We start from the raw sequence: 12,716 nt of genomic DNA on the forward strand, positions 1-12,716 counted from the left end.
AAAAAAAAAAAAAAAAAAAAAAAAAAAAAAAAAAAAAAAAACAGTGGTCAAGCTGCTTGATCCTCTTTCCTTGCATGGTTGTAGTTGCAGAAATAACAGAAGAGTCACTTGTCCTTTTTTTCTATGTCTGTATGTAATATGTGTGGGAGTGTGGGATAGACACTGCACACATATGTGTGGGAGTGTAGATAGACATTGCACACATATGCATGGGTGGAAGTCAGAGGACATGTTTGGCTGTTAGTCCTGGACTTCTACCTGGGTCTTTTTCTTGTTATTTCTAACAAGCTATTGCTCTGTGTACAGCATGCTAGCTGACCCCGAAAGCTTCCAAGAATACAAACTCAGCTCCTAATGCCCATGTGGCAGGCGCTTTACCCGCTTATCTCCCCAACCAGCCCTTTACTTTTGAGAATATAACTTTGTCCACAATGAGAACTGTTACTCAAGTCCCTCTTCTAGCACATACTGCTGAGTAGTGGTGGATAAGTGGAGAGTGGGCAGGAAAGGAAGAGGAGGAGGAAGAGAGGGAGGGAAAAAAGGGACTTCTCCCAGGAGACAGGGAGACAAAGACAACAAAGTTAGGAAAGAAGAAGGAAAATAGAGGTGGGGAGACTGGGCAGACAGCAGGAGTGACAGACAAGACACTGTGACAGGTACACTGATGGGTGGCAGCTGACAGAGAACTGGAGGGCAGAGTCTAGCAGGTGAGGTCACCTCCCTGGGCTCCCATTTCTTTCCTCTGGGAGATGGTGATGCTTGAGGGTCAGGTGTGCCGATTCTCCTCATGGGTCACTAGCTAGTGCTTACCCCAGGGAGTAACTGGACTTGAACCTCCTATCTGAGTCCATAGAGCTCCAGTGTTTACTCCACCCTCTATGATGCAGCACATTTTACACGGTCATCTTAAAATTGACTTTGACTCTGGATTGGGGGTAGAATCAGACATGGCTTTTTGGAGCCTGAGTCCTGCCTGTGTGTATGCATGTGTGTCTGTGTCAGTGTGTTTCAATGATCCAAATTAGCAATAAAAATGCTAATAGTAGTGAGACCTTCTAAAGGAGTTGGCTACCAATGAGTGGTCCAGTTCAGCCAGGTCCCAAGGACCCAGAAGACACACACAAAAGACAAAGAACCTCATGATGAGCATGTTGAGTCTATCCCTGGCTCTCAGTCTGCTGTACAGGCCTAAGACAGAGTATAAGCCCATGTTTTGTTGGCAGGCTCACTATTTATGCTTGGAGTCTGTAGCCAGTGTAGGAACTTCTGTATAGAGACATCCAGGGCTGCACCACTGTCTGCCTGTTTGGTTTGAAAGAACAGAGAGATATGTTTTTGTGTCCTGCCCTGTTTTAAGATCTTGAACATACCTTATGTTTCATTGAAAACAATTCCTTGTGTCCCTGGGCTGTGCTAGAGGGTTTCTGGACAGGCTGCTTTGTCCTACATTTCTGCTGGCTTTGTTTGGGTTAACAGGTTTTTAACAGTGCGCTTTTTCAGTTGATATAAAAATACTTTGCTCCTTGCTAACAAGCATGGTGGGTGAGCTTCCCAGCACTGCGCTGTGTTGTGCTATGCTGTGTGTTGTTCCTTACTGTGCTGTAATGTACTGTGCTGTGCTGTGTGCTGTGCAGTGTTGTGATGTGCTGTGCTGTGCCGTATGCTGTGCCGTGTGCTGTGTTGTGATGTGCTGTGCCGTGATGTGCTGTGTGCTGTGCTCTGCTCTGCTCTGTGCTATGCTGTGCTTGCACTGTGCTGACCCCTCCTGAATCTAGCTGGCTGAAATTGTTGGTGTCCTAGAGACAGGTGTGGGAAGGAGCATCTTTGATACAAGTGTGCTAAGATTTTAATATAGCTTGTCCATATCAGAATCTAAGCCAGGGACATGAGGAGGTCCTTGTCATCTTATAGCTGGTGACAAAGTCAATACCAAGTGCTCAAGTGTGGGTGGAGAGGGAGCTGTAATAATGCAGGGGCACAAAGGTAGGAGGGAGGTCCAGTGACAGATGGGAAAGGCAGGAGGATGTTGCGGGCTGGGAAGAGCCTGCCACTGGTTTTGGTGGGATCAGTCAGTTGACATAGCAGGGGCTGGGGAAGTAGGACTTCAAAGGGTTTGGAAAGATGGAAGAGCACAGCTCCCACCTGGAGCCTGTAGGACCTTGCCACCTGCTTCAGGTGGAACCTGAAGTTTCCCTACCATGGATTGGACTGGCGGTGTCATTTTCTGAGACATGTAGACTTCAGAGCAGTGTCTAAAAAGCTGCCAACAGCTACATACCCTGCAAGGCACAAAATGTTCTGAGCATTGCCTGGATCACACTGTTAATAAACGGTGGCTGGCCAGTAACAGAGAGGAAGTAGTCTGACTGGTTTTTCAGAACGGTCCTTACATGGCAGGTGGGGTCGAGGTAGGGTGACCTGTGGCTGCTATACTGACATGGGCCTGGGTGACATGTGCTCTGAGAGGTTTTAGATGGTGGTGTCTGTATTTTAGATTCTTTAGAAGGCTGTCAAGGTGACTGAATGGATGAAGTGCCTGCCGGGCAAGTCTGATGACCTGGATTCCACCTCAGAACCCACTGCAAAGAGCTGTCCTCTGACCCCCACATGCACCCCCCCCCAAATCGTAATACTCATAAACACTAAAATTTAAAAATAGTTTTTCCACCAATAGTAATTACAGACTACTTTAATAATAGATTAATTTTTTTAAAATAGTTTGTTTTAATTTTTATTTTTATGTATGCCATGTTGTGTGCAGGTGCCCACAGAGAACAGGGAGGGTGTTGTTGTGAGCCCCGCCCCTGCCATGTGGGTGCTGGAGACCTAACTCAGGTCCTCTGCAAAAGCAGCAAGTGTTAACCACTCAGCCCTGTCTCCAGCCCCAACAATGATCCTTAAAGGGTGATACAAGATTCCTTCATATTTTTTAAATTTTGGGAACAAGGGTTGTATCTTCAGAAAGCTTAGTATTTGGGCTGTTTGACAGGATCAGAAGTTCAGGGAGAAGTCTATGTTGTTTAAGTTGCCTGGGTAAGTATTAGAAAGATTGCAAGGCAAATGTTTAAGCCTTGCGATGATACAAACTGTTTTTTTTTTAAAAAGAGGTTTCTCTAGAATCCTATTTCATTTAGTACCTATGATATCAGAAGCAGAAAAGAAGAACTGCATCATTTTAAGAGAAAGTTGCACAGTATACTCTGGTCACTGCACACACCAGCCTCCAGTTGGCTCTTCATGTTGCTCTTTTGGTCCTTGGGTATCATTGGGCACCTCAGCAGCCCTGTGAAGGAATTTGTTACTCTGGAAGGTCATGGGAAACTGGGAGGGGCTCATGACCTTGCAAGGGTCATCTTGCAAAGAAATCATCTTTGCTTCACTAATATCTAGCTGGAGCCAGCCATTTTGCTTCTTTAAGAACACAGGAAGCACAAGATGGTAGCAGTCTCCATCAGAAGCCAGGACCACATGTTACAGCTGCAGGGGCTCACACTGTCACTGCCTTGGTGACAAAGGTGTCATAAAGAAGCATGTTTTTATTGAGATTGGGGTGTCAGGCTTGCCTTGGATCATCCCCTTCTTCGCTGAGTGCTGCCTCTGTCTCCTGTCTCCTCTCCCTGAGGAGACCCCATCTGCTCTGTCTTGGCACTGCAGAGACAAGCCCCTCTTGGGCTTTCACTTTTATAGCTATCAAGCTCTCACCGGCTGCTTCTCCCAGGGCCAGTACGAGGGAGGTCACTGATGGCTGTGGTGTTCTTACTTCTCCACTCCAGTTCCTCTACACCCTGTGACTCGGTGTTTCGGGGGTGCTGGGAAAATTGAGTTCTGGATGTGAGGTAATACAAAGGCTGTATTTAGTTAAATGCAGTTTTGTTTTTTTAATAATCTGAACTGTGGGTGAGGGTCTGAGTGATAAGAGGGATGCAGTGGCGTTCAGCAGGTTCACATTGTGGGAAATAAGACTTTTCCTCCAACCTCACATTATGAGGAACGCATGAAACAGTTACAGACTGACTTGAGAATATTCTGAGCATGACCTCATCAGCTGGAACAGAAAGGAGCTAAAACATGAAGCCCTCTCCTTTGCAAAGGGTCTGTTTTACAGATCTGCACATTGCAGAGATTCCTCTAGCCAGAGGAAATCTCAAAGGGGCCACCAAGGAAAAAAAGTTACTTTGGCAGGGCTTAAGTCCTTGAAATGAGCACAGGAAATGGGACTGTGTGTTCAGGGACATACCCTTTTCTGCTCCTCCCCAACGAGGAAGTGTCTCCCAGGGCCCAAGGTGAGGACTGTGGGGAGTGCTGTGCAGCTGGCTGCCCCACACTCCACAGGGACTTGGGGACCAGTGCCAACAGGAAGTCAGGAGCTTCCTGGGGATGTTTTTCCTGGAGGCAAATTCTACCCTCTCCCTGAGACAGTGAAGTGTCCTTCCCCTGGGTCTCAGGGCAGCCACTGGCTCCCCTCCTTCCTCACAGCGATCTAGCCCAGATCTGCCACATCCAAGGATCTTCTGTAAACAGTCTTCATCAGTGACTCGCAACCTTGAAAAGGGATTTCTTTTTAGTTTAATAAAAAGGACCTTTAACATACTCAAGCAGTTTTCCTAGAGTACTGTCTAAACAAGTAAATTGTGTGCAGAGTTCCTATTGAACTTTCCAACGTTCCGATGATACCCTCTGAGAGGAGCCCGGGTTTTCTAGTGGTTTAGAGGTAGTTTTCAGATGGCGCCAGTCTGTGATGCTGCAGCAGACTGATTAGCAACTCCTGCTGAGTGTCACTGATGGACAGCGACCTCCTAACTAACAGCAAGAGGACAGAGTGCTCTTAAAGGGGACAATGGTCACATTTAAAAATTGAAATATAATATACTTAAAATGTCATTTAGAAGGACACACACAGCAGAAACTGCTTGTGGCAGAGAAGAGAGAGTCAGTACTGCATGGTGCAGTTTGTTGTCTGAGAATAAATACTGTCAAAGACCTGCTGAGAGACTAGGAGGGCAGCTCTTTGAGGCATCTTTTGGTGGTGGTGATGGGGTGGTTTCCTGACAGTGGAAATGGCAGAAAGTTAATGTCTTGAGCAACAAAAATTTAAGTACATTCTGCAACTTTGGCCTGGTGAGCTGTGATCATTCTTACAGTTGATGAGTATGGCTGACTATGAAATGAAGAAAGTAACTTGGCGCTGATGCACTGTGAGTCAGTTTTGACATCAGCCTGGACTGGGAATTGGCTGGAAGGTTTTGTTGCTGCACTCCATGTCTCCATCCAGAGGCACACATGAGCAATACTTCCCTTTGGGCTTTGGCTGTTAACTTGAGGACCAGGATTGGGGGATGGGGTGGGGTTGAGAGAGAGAGCTTGGAGGCCATCCTGCTGGATCCAGGCAGCTGCAGGACAGGCAGCTGCAGGACGACGGTTTTTCACCCCCTACCTACATTGTCAACTTCTATCTCAGCCTTGGGGACAGGCCTGCTTCACTCCTCACCTCTGAGCAGAATGTGTCCTGCTTACTCCAGGTGTTTTTCCAGGCCACTTCCTCTAGTTATGTAACTGATCAAATCCAGATGCAACAGAATGTTTGATAGAAGAGGTCAAATGGCGTTTGAGAAGAAAAGCACTTCTGTACGCGTGACACAGCATTCATTTCCTGTATGGGCCCAGCCTTCCAAAATGCTGTGCTGCTGGCCCCTGGTTGGGGCATGCAGGGAAACACATAAGTGCTCTTTCAGGACAGTGGGAGGAGCCTCTCCCCAGAGCTGCTCATTTTAAATTGTCTGTTATGTAAGCATACTGGCTTCTACTTACATGTTATTCTAGTGTTGGGGTTGTAAGCTGATTATAAAAATAACCTAGTCATGGTAACAAATGAGCCATAATAGAGAAGAGTGTAAAGAAAGCTGAAAAGCCTTGTGACCAACCCTCCACACCCTGGGTCAGTTGCTGCTCACATCTTGGTGACCAGTTTCTTCTGGTTCTCTTTGCTTTTTATAAAATTAGGATGTTACTGTATATGCCAGAATATAATATAAAATTTTAATGAATGTATTATAAACATATTCCCCAGTGAAAGTATTTTGTTTACTTATTTGTGGTATTGAGAATCAAACCCAGTGCCTGCATATTGCAGACTGGTGTCCTGCCACTGAGCCCTGTCTAAAACATCCCAAGTGGACTTTGAAGTGTTCTGTTTTATGGATAGAGAATAGCTTAGCTTACCGTAGTCAGTGGGTATTTTGGACCTTTCAATTTTTTTCTGTCTTTTAAATGGGTATACACAAGTCATTGTTTGCATATCTTGGGATAAATTGCCAGTGATGTTGAAAGATTGTGAGACTGAGGTGATTTGTGTTACACTGGACCCAGCAGTGCACACTGCTGCAGGCAGGCGCTGTAGAGGACCGCCTGCCATCATGATGTCTCACCTTCATGCCCACCACTGTCTAGAAGGGCCCACTGGTTTGAAGGATTGCCGTTCTTCAGTTCCTAGTGAGACTTCACACTTTCCATGTCCAATGATGATTTTAGTTTTCCATGAATTGTCTGTTTATGGGTCTTGTTCACCCTTTAGACATGTCTGCTTTCCCTTCCTCTCTTCCTCGATCATTTTTTGAGACACGGTCTCACTGTGTAGCACTTACCTAGCCTTGAACACTCTCCATGCCCCCAGGATGGCCTCAAACTCACTTTGTGACTGTAATGGTTTGTATGTTTGGTCCAGGGAGTGGCACTACCAGAAGGTGTGACCTTATTGGAGTAGGTGTGTCACTGTGAGTGTGGGCTTTAAGACCCTCATCCTAGCTGCCTGGAAGTCAGTATTCTGCTAGCAGCCTTCAGATGAAGATGTAGAACTCTCTCTCAGCTGCTTCTGCACCATGCCTACCTGGATGCTGCCATGCTCCCCACCTTGATAATGGACTGAACCTCTGAACCTGTAAGCCAGCCTCAGTTAAATGTTGTCCTTATAAGAGTTGCCTTGGTCATGGTGTCTGTTCACAGCAGTGGCAACCCTAAGATAGAAGTTGGTACCAGCAACTGGAATATTGCTGTGATAGGCCTGACCATGCTTTTGTTTGGAAGAATGTGGATTTAGGGACTTTGGATTTGCAAAGCCATGGAATGCTTTAACTTGGGCTTATGTGTCAACCTAGTAGGAATATGGAAGACAGTGGTGCTGAGGGTCATGTGAACTGTGTAGACCGCTGGCCCAAGAGCTTTCAGTGGAGAAGAATTTTAATATGTGGCCAAGAAACTGTTTTGTGATGTTTTGGTGAAGAACGCGGCTGGTTTTGCCACTGTCTGAAGAGACTGCCTGAGGCTCCTGAGGTAAAGAGATTTAATTGCATCGACAAAGGATATCTCAAAAAAGCCCAGCAGAGACTTTGTTCTCTGGTTAAGTCTGAAGAAACGCATTTTAAACAGGCACGGCAAGCTGAGAAAGGAAAAATACAAAATATATGGTTTGAATTTTAAAGGAGCACCAGGAAGTGAAATGGAGCTGAATCCTGTGTTCAAGGATATTTAATTGAATTAAGGGAGTAGTGACTTTGGGGCAAGATCCCACCCAGCTAAGTTTAGGCCCAACCAAGGTAGTACAAACCTTTAATCCCAGGAGACAAAGGAGAGCTTTGAGTTCAAGGCCAGCCTAGAACAGAGCAGTTCTAGGTGAAGAAAAATTTAAATCCAGGTTTGGTGGGCCATACCTTTAATCCCAATGCTTAGAAGCCAGGCATGCAGATCTCTGAATTCAAAGTCAGTCTACAGAGCAAGGTCCAAGACAGCGAAGCTTAGGCAGTGAAGGAGCCTAAGAAGAGAAAGCTGGAAAGAGAAAGCTGGTGGAGATGTAATAGAATAAGGGTGCCATGTTCCAGCCCCAGCAAGCAGCAGAACTCAGCAGCTTTGGCCACATAGTTCTGGCTTTATAGTGAAAAATAGAAGGGACTGCTGGGACAATTGATGCTGGTTAGCTAGAGCTAAGAAATTAGTGATGATTAGGAAGAGACCAGCATCACTGAGGTGAAGTCTTCTGGGAAATGTTTTTTGAGAGCACAGAGAAGCTCCAGAGACAGCAAGGCTGTACCTTGTGCTACAGCTGTACTTGGAAATGGGTAAGAGTCACCCAGGTGGTACTGATTTTGAAGACATGAAGGGGTCATGAAGAGTAGCTGGGTCTTGGCACTGTGAGAGGGCATAGAAGACCATTGGTGAAAGTGCTGCCTCAGTTACAGTTGATGGCCCAGGACTGAAGGGACCATGCAAAGGAGTTGAGGCTTGGCACCATGAAGAGAGCCTGTGAGAGGCTATTGCAGTGGAAGCCTCATTGCAGTGGAAGACTCCAGTGTATTGGAAATGCCAGTACCATGGGGTGGTCACCAAGAACAGCCACAGCAGTGGTGGAGTGGATCAACCTGAGCTTAGAGTGCTACAGAAGGCAGAGCTTGAGAAGTGATGCCAGCCCTCTGGAGGAACCCAGATCATGTGTGAATCCCAGACATTGAAACAAAAAGCTGTAATATTGAAGTTGCCTTGGAGACCCCAAGATGTTCGAGATGCCAGAGCCATGGGGTATCTGCTGAGGAAAGCTGCTAACAGGGAGTGGAAGCAGCCCAGGAGAAAGAAGTTGTTGCAGTCAACAAAGATGAAAAAGGAGGTGGAGATCTGAAGACTGCGTTGACATCAGACATAGAGATGCAGAGTTTCGAGTTTGCCCAGCTGGTTTCCTGTCTTGCTTTGGGGATTACAGTTAAGTGATTACATGAATCTCAGAAGAGACTTTGAACTTTGGACTTTTAACATTGTTGAGACTGCTATAGACTATGGGTACTTTTGAAGTTAGACTGAATGTATTTTACATTATGCTGTATTTAGGTATGGCCCACATAGACTCATATGTTTGAACAAGCCTATGGTGACCAGAGAGTAGAATGTGATGGTTTGTATATAATCCGCCCAAGGAATATTAGAAAGTGTGGCTCTCTTGGAGTAGGTGTGGCCTTGTTGGAGTAGTTGTATCACTGTGGGTGTGGGCTATAAGACCCTCATCCTAGTTGCCTGGAAGTTAGTTTTCTCCTAGTAACCTTCTGATGAAGATGTAGAACTCTCAGCTGCTCCTGCACCATGCCTGTCTAAATACTGCCTTACTCCCATCTTGATGATAATGGACTGAACCTCTGAACCTGTAAGTTGCCTTGGTCATGGTGTTTGTTCACAGCAATAAAACCCTAAGATGGAAGTTGATACTGGGAGTGGGGTATTCCTGTGACAGCCTGACCTTTTTTTTTTTTTTTCTGGAGAACTGTGGAAGGACTTTGGAACTTTGATCTAGAAGACCAGTTGAGTGTTAAGAGCTCTGTAGGATGTTCTGTAGGAGCTTGGAAGATGATGTTGAGAATAGTGCAGAAGATGGAGGCCTGGCTTGTGAAATTTCAGAGGGAAGATTAAAGACTCTTATCAGGGCTGATGCTGATTGATTGTGAAGATTCTGTGGTTTTGGTTAGCTGGGGCTGAAGAATCGGCTGTGATTAACAAGATAGCAGAAGCACCAATTTTCATTACTAGGACGATTGATGCTGGTTAGAAATTAGCAGTGATTAAGAAGAGACCAGCATCACTAAGGTGAAATCTTACCGGAGGGGTTCCTGAGAGCACAGAGAAGCTTCTTCCAGAGTCAGACTTGGTAATATTTGAGTCACCCAGGTGGTACTGGTTTTGAAGCATGAAGGGGTAGCAGCTGATGCTTGGGCACCATTGGTGAAGGTGCAGCCTCAGTGGCAGTTGAAGGCTCAGGACTGAAGGGGGCATGCAGAGAAGTTGAGGCTGAGCACCATGAAAAGAATCTATGAGAGACTATTTATGAAAGTGCAGTGCAGTCCAGTTGCAGCAGAAGACAGCAGTGTTTTGGAGATGCCAGTACCATGAGATGACCACCAAGAACAACAGCAGCAGTGGAGCACAGCTGAAGCCTAGAAGACAAGATGTGTGCTACAGAGGGCAGAGCTGGAGAAGTATCCCAAGCCCTTGGAGGAGCCCAGAAGATCGTGAGTGGATCCCAGACATTGGACGGTTAAAATTTGATTTTGCTTTTGATTGTGACTGTGCCCTGATATTTTTTCTTTCCTCTTGAAATAAGAAAGTATTTTAGTAGAGCCCACAGTTGAGAAGCTTTGAATTGTAAAAAGACTTTGAATTTCAAAAAAAGATTGGGCATTTTAAAGGGATTGAAATTTTAATATGTAAGAACTTTTAAAGACTGTGGGACTTTTAGAGTTATTTAGATCTTGGGGATGAATAAGAAAGTAAGGGTTGAGGCTTACTAGTGATGTGTTTGTGTGACAAGTTGACAAGGGGTCAGTTGTACTGGCTGGTTTTGTGTGTCAACTTGACACAAGCTGGAGTTATCACAGAGAAAGGCGCCTCCCTTGAGGAAATGTCTCCATGAAATCCATCTGTAAGGCATTTTCTCAATTAGTGATCAAGGCGGGAGGGCCCATTGTGGGTGGTGCCATCCCTGGGCTGGTGGTCCTGGGTTCTGTAAGAAAGCAGGCTGAACAAGCCAGGGAAAGCAAGCCAGTAAACAGCATCCCTCCATGGCCTCTGCATCAGCTCCTGCCTCCAAGTTCCTGCCCTGTGTGAGTTCCAGTCCTGTCTTCCTTTGGTGATGAACAGCAATGTGGAAGTGTAAGCTAAATAAACCCTTTCCTCCCCAACTTGCTTCTTGGTCATGATGTTTTGTGCAGGAATAGAAACCCTGACTAAGACAGTGACCCAGCCTGGCCTTGAATTTGAGGTACTTTTCATGCCTCGGGCCTCCCTAATGCTGGAACTACAGATAGCTTTCCATCATTTTATTGATATTATTTTAGGTGAATGAAGTCAGGCCCATCCCCAAAATGGGTATTACTGCCCAAGAAAATGATGGTTTTGGGGGCAGGGGTAATGGATAGTCCTCTAATTCTATATGGGGGCATGATGAGTGTTAATGTTTGCGCATGGCTCTTTTGTAAGTTTTCTACTCTTAAGTCCAAACTGTTGCGCAAGTTTGATTTCTCATTGTGATCTCACTCAAGTGGAATTGAGGTTTTTCTGCACAGCTCTGCACTGCTGTGCCTTCTAGAGGAGACTGGCCTCCTCAGAAGCACCCTTCTGCAAACTTACCACAAAGGTGTCTGAGACAGACGTCACACAATCAGGGCTAGAAAGAGGATGGAGTGGAAAGCTGTCTGTGAGCAGTGCCATGTGTGGTGCAATTGCTGCTGGTCACCTCCAGCCTCAGCTGGGACAGACACATTTCAGAACACAAGAGACGGGCAGGGCCTTCACAGGCTAAAAATGTGTAAGGATGACCATATCCGAGTGGGAAGAGGAGGGGACGGACGTTGGCAGAAAGGTAGAGAGGCAGTCTCCTGTGGGCAACAGCTCTCTTGGGCAGAAGCAGAAGGGCATTTTGAAGTAGAGATCACAAAAACCAGCTCTCATCCCAGAATAGAGTGGGGCTGAAATGGCCAGTGTTTGGTTATTTATATCAACATTGATATAGTTAAGTGTTTTAAGCTAGCTGTGGTGGCACAGGCCTGCTACCCCTGCATCTGAGCGGATGAATCGGGAGGGTTTTTTGGTTTTTGTTTTTCGAGGCAGGGTTTCTCTGTATAGCCCTGGCTGTCCTGGAACTCACTCTGTAGACCAGGCTGGCCTCGAACTCAGAAATCCGCCTGCCTCTGCCTCCCAAGTGCTGGGATTAAAGGCGTGCGCCACCACGCCCAGCTTTTTTTTTTTTTTTTTTTTTTTTTTAAGATTTGTTTATTATATGTAAGTACACTGTAGCTGTCTGTCTTCAGACAACTAGAAGAGGGCATGGGTCTCATTACGGGTGGTTGTGAGCCACCATGTGGTTACTGGGATTTGAACTCAGGACCTTCGAAAGGGCAGTTGGTGCTCTTACCCGCTGAGCCATCTCACCAGCCCAAATCGGGATTTTTAAGGACACTGGGTTATGAGAAACCTTGTCTCAAAAAGAAAAACTGGAACAAAGAGGAAAAATAAAAAGTGTTTTAAAGAATGTATACTCCATATTGTAGAAAGTGGCAGATTATAGAGATGGATTATGTCTATTTCCAAGAAAATTCATATTGGATTAATGAATTTTATTGCGTTTATTGGGGGGGTGCGTATGCCATGGTGGGTACAGAGGTCAGAACTCAGCTTTCTTGAGTCAGTTCCCTCCAATGAACATGTGGGTCCTGGGGATCAACCTCAGCTTGTCAGGTGTGGCACCTGTTGGTCTTACCTGCGGAGCCATCTTGCCTGCCTGAAAGAATGAACTTAAAGGCCTAAACTATTTGGGAGCAGGGATGCCTTAGTTTCCTTTCTGTTGCTGTGACAGAACACCATGAACAAGGCAACTCAGAAAATGTTTAATTTGGGGCTCATGGTTCTAGAGGGTTAGAGTCCATGACCATCATGGTGAGGAGTGTGGCAGCAGGCAGGCATGGTGCGGGAGGCAGAGCTAACTGGGAATGGCATGGATGTTGGGAACCAAGTGAGACCATACCTCCTAATCCTCCCCAAACAGTTCCATTTCTGAAGCCCAGACCTAGCATTCAGATATGTGAGCATATGAGGCCCATTTTACTTAAACCACCATAAGGAATTATGTTTTGCATAATACTTGACAAAGACAACTAAGCATTTTACTATGTAGATGTTAAACAGTGACTTCA

General features: G+C 45.8%; 1 protein-coding gene across 3 annotated transcripts in view; it reads left to right on the top strand.

Annotated features, from left to right (window-relative positions):
* Positions 1-12,716, top strand: part of Abl1 (ABL proto-oncogene 1, non-receptor tyrosine kinase) — a 112,328-nt gene that overhangs the window by 75,190 nt on the left and 24,422 nt on the right. The window lies entirely within an intron of this gene.

The sequence above is a fragment of the Mus caroli genome, chromosome 2, assembly GCF_900094665.2.
Source record: "Mus caroli chromosome 2, CAROLI_EIJ_v1.1, whole genome shotgun sequence".
NCBI classification, from domain to species: Eukaryota; Metazoa; Chordata; class Mammalia; order Rodentia; family Muridae; genus Mus; species Mus caroli.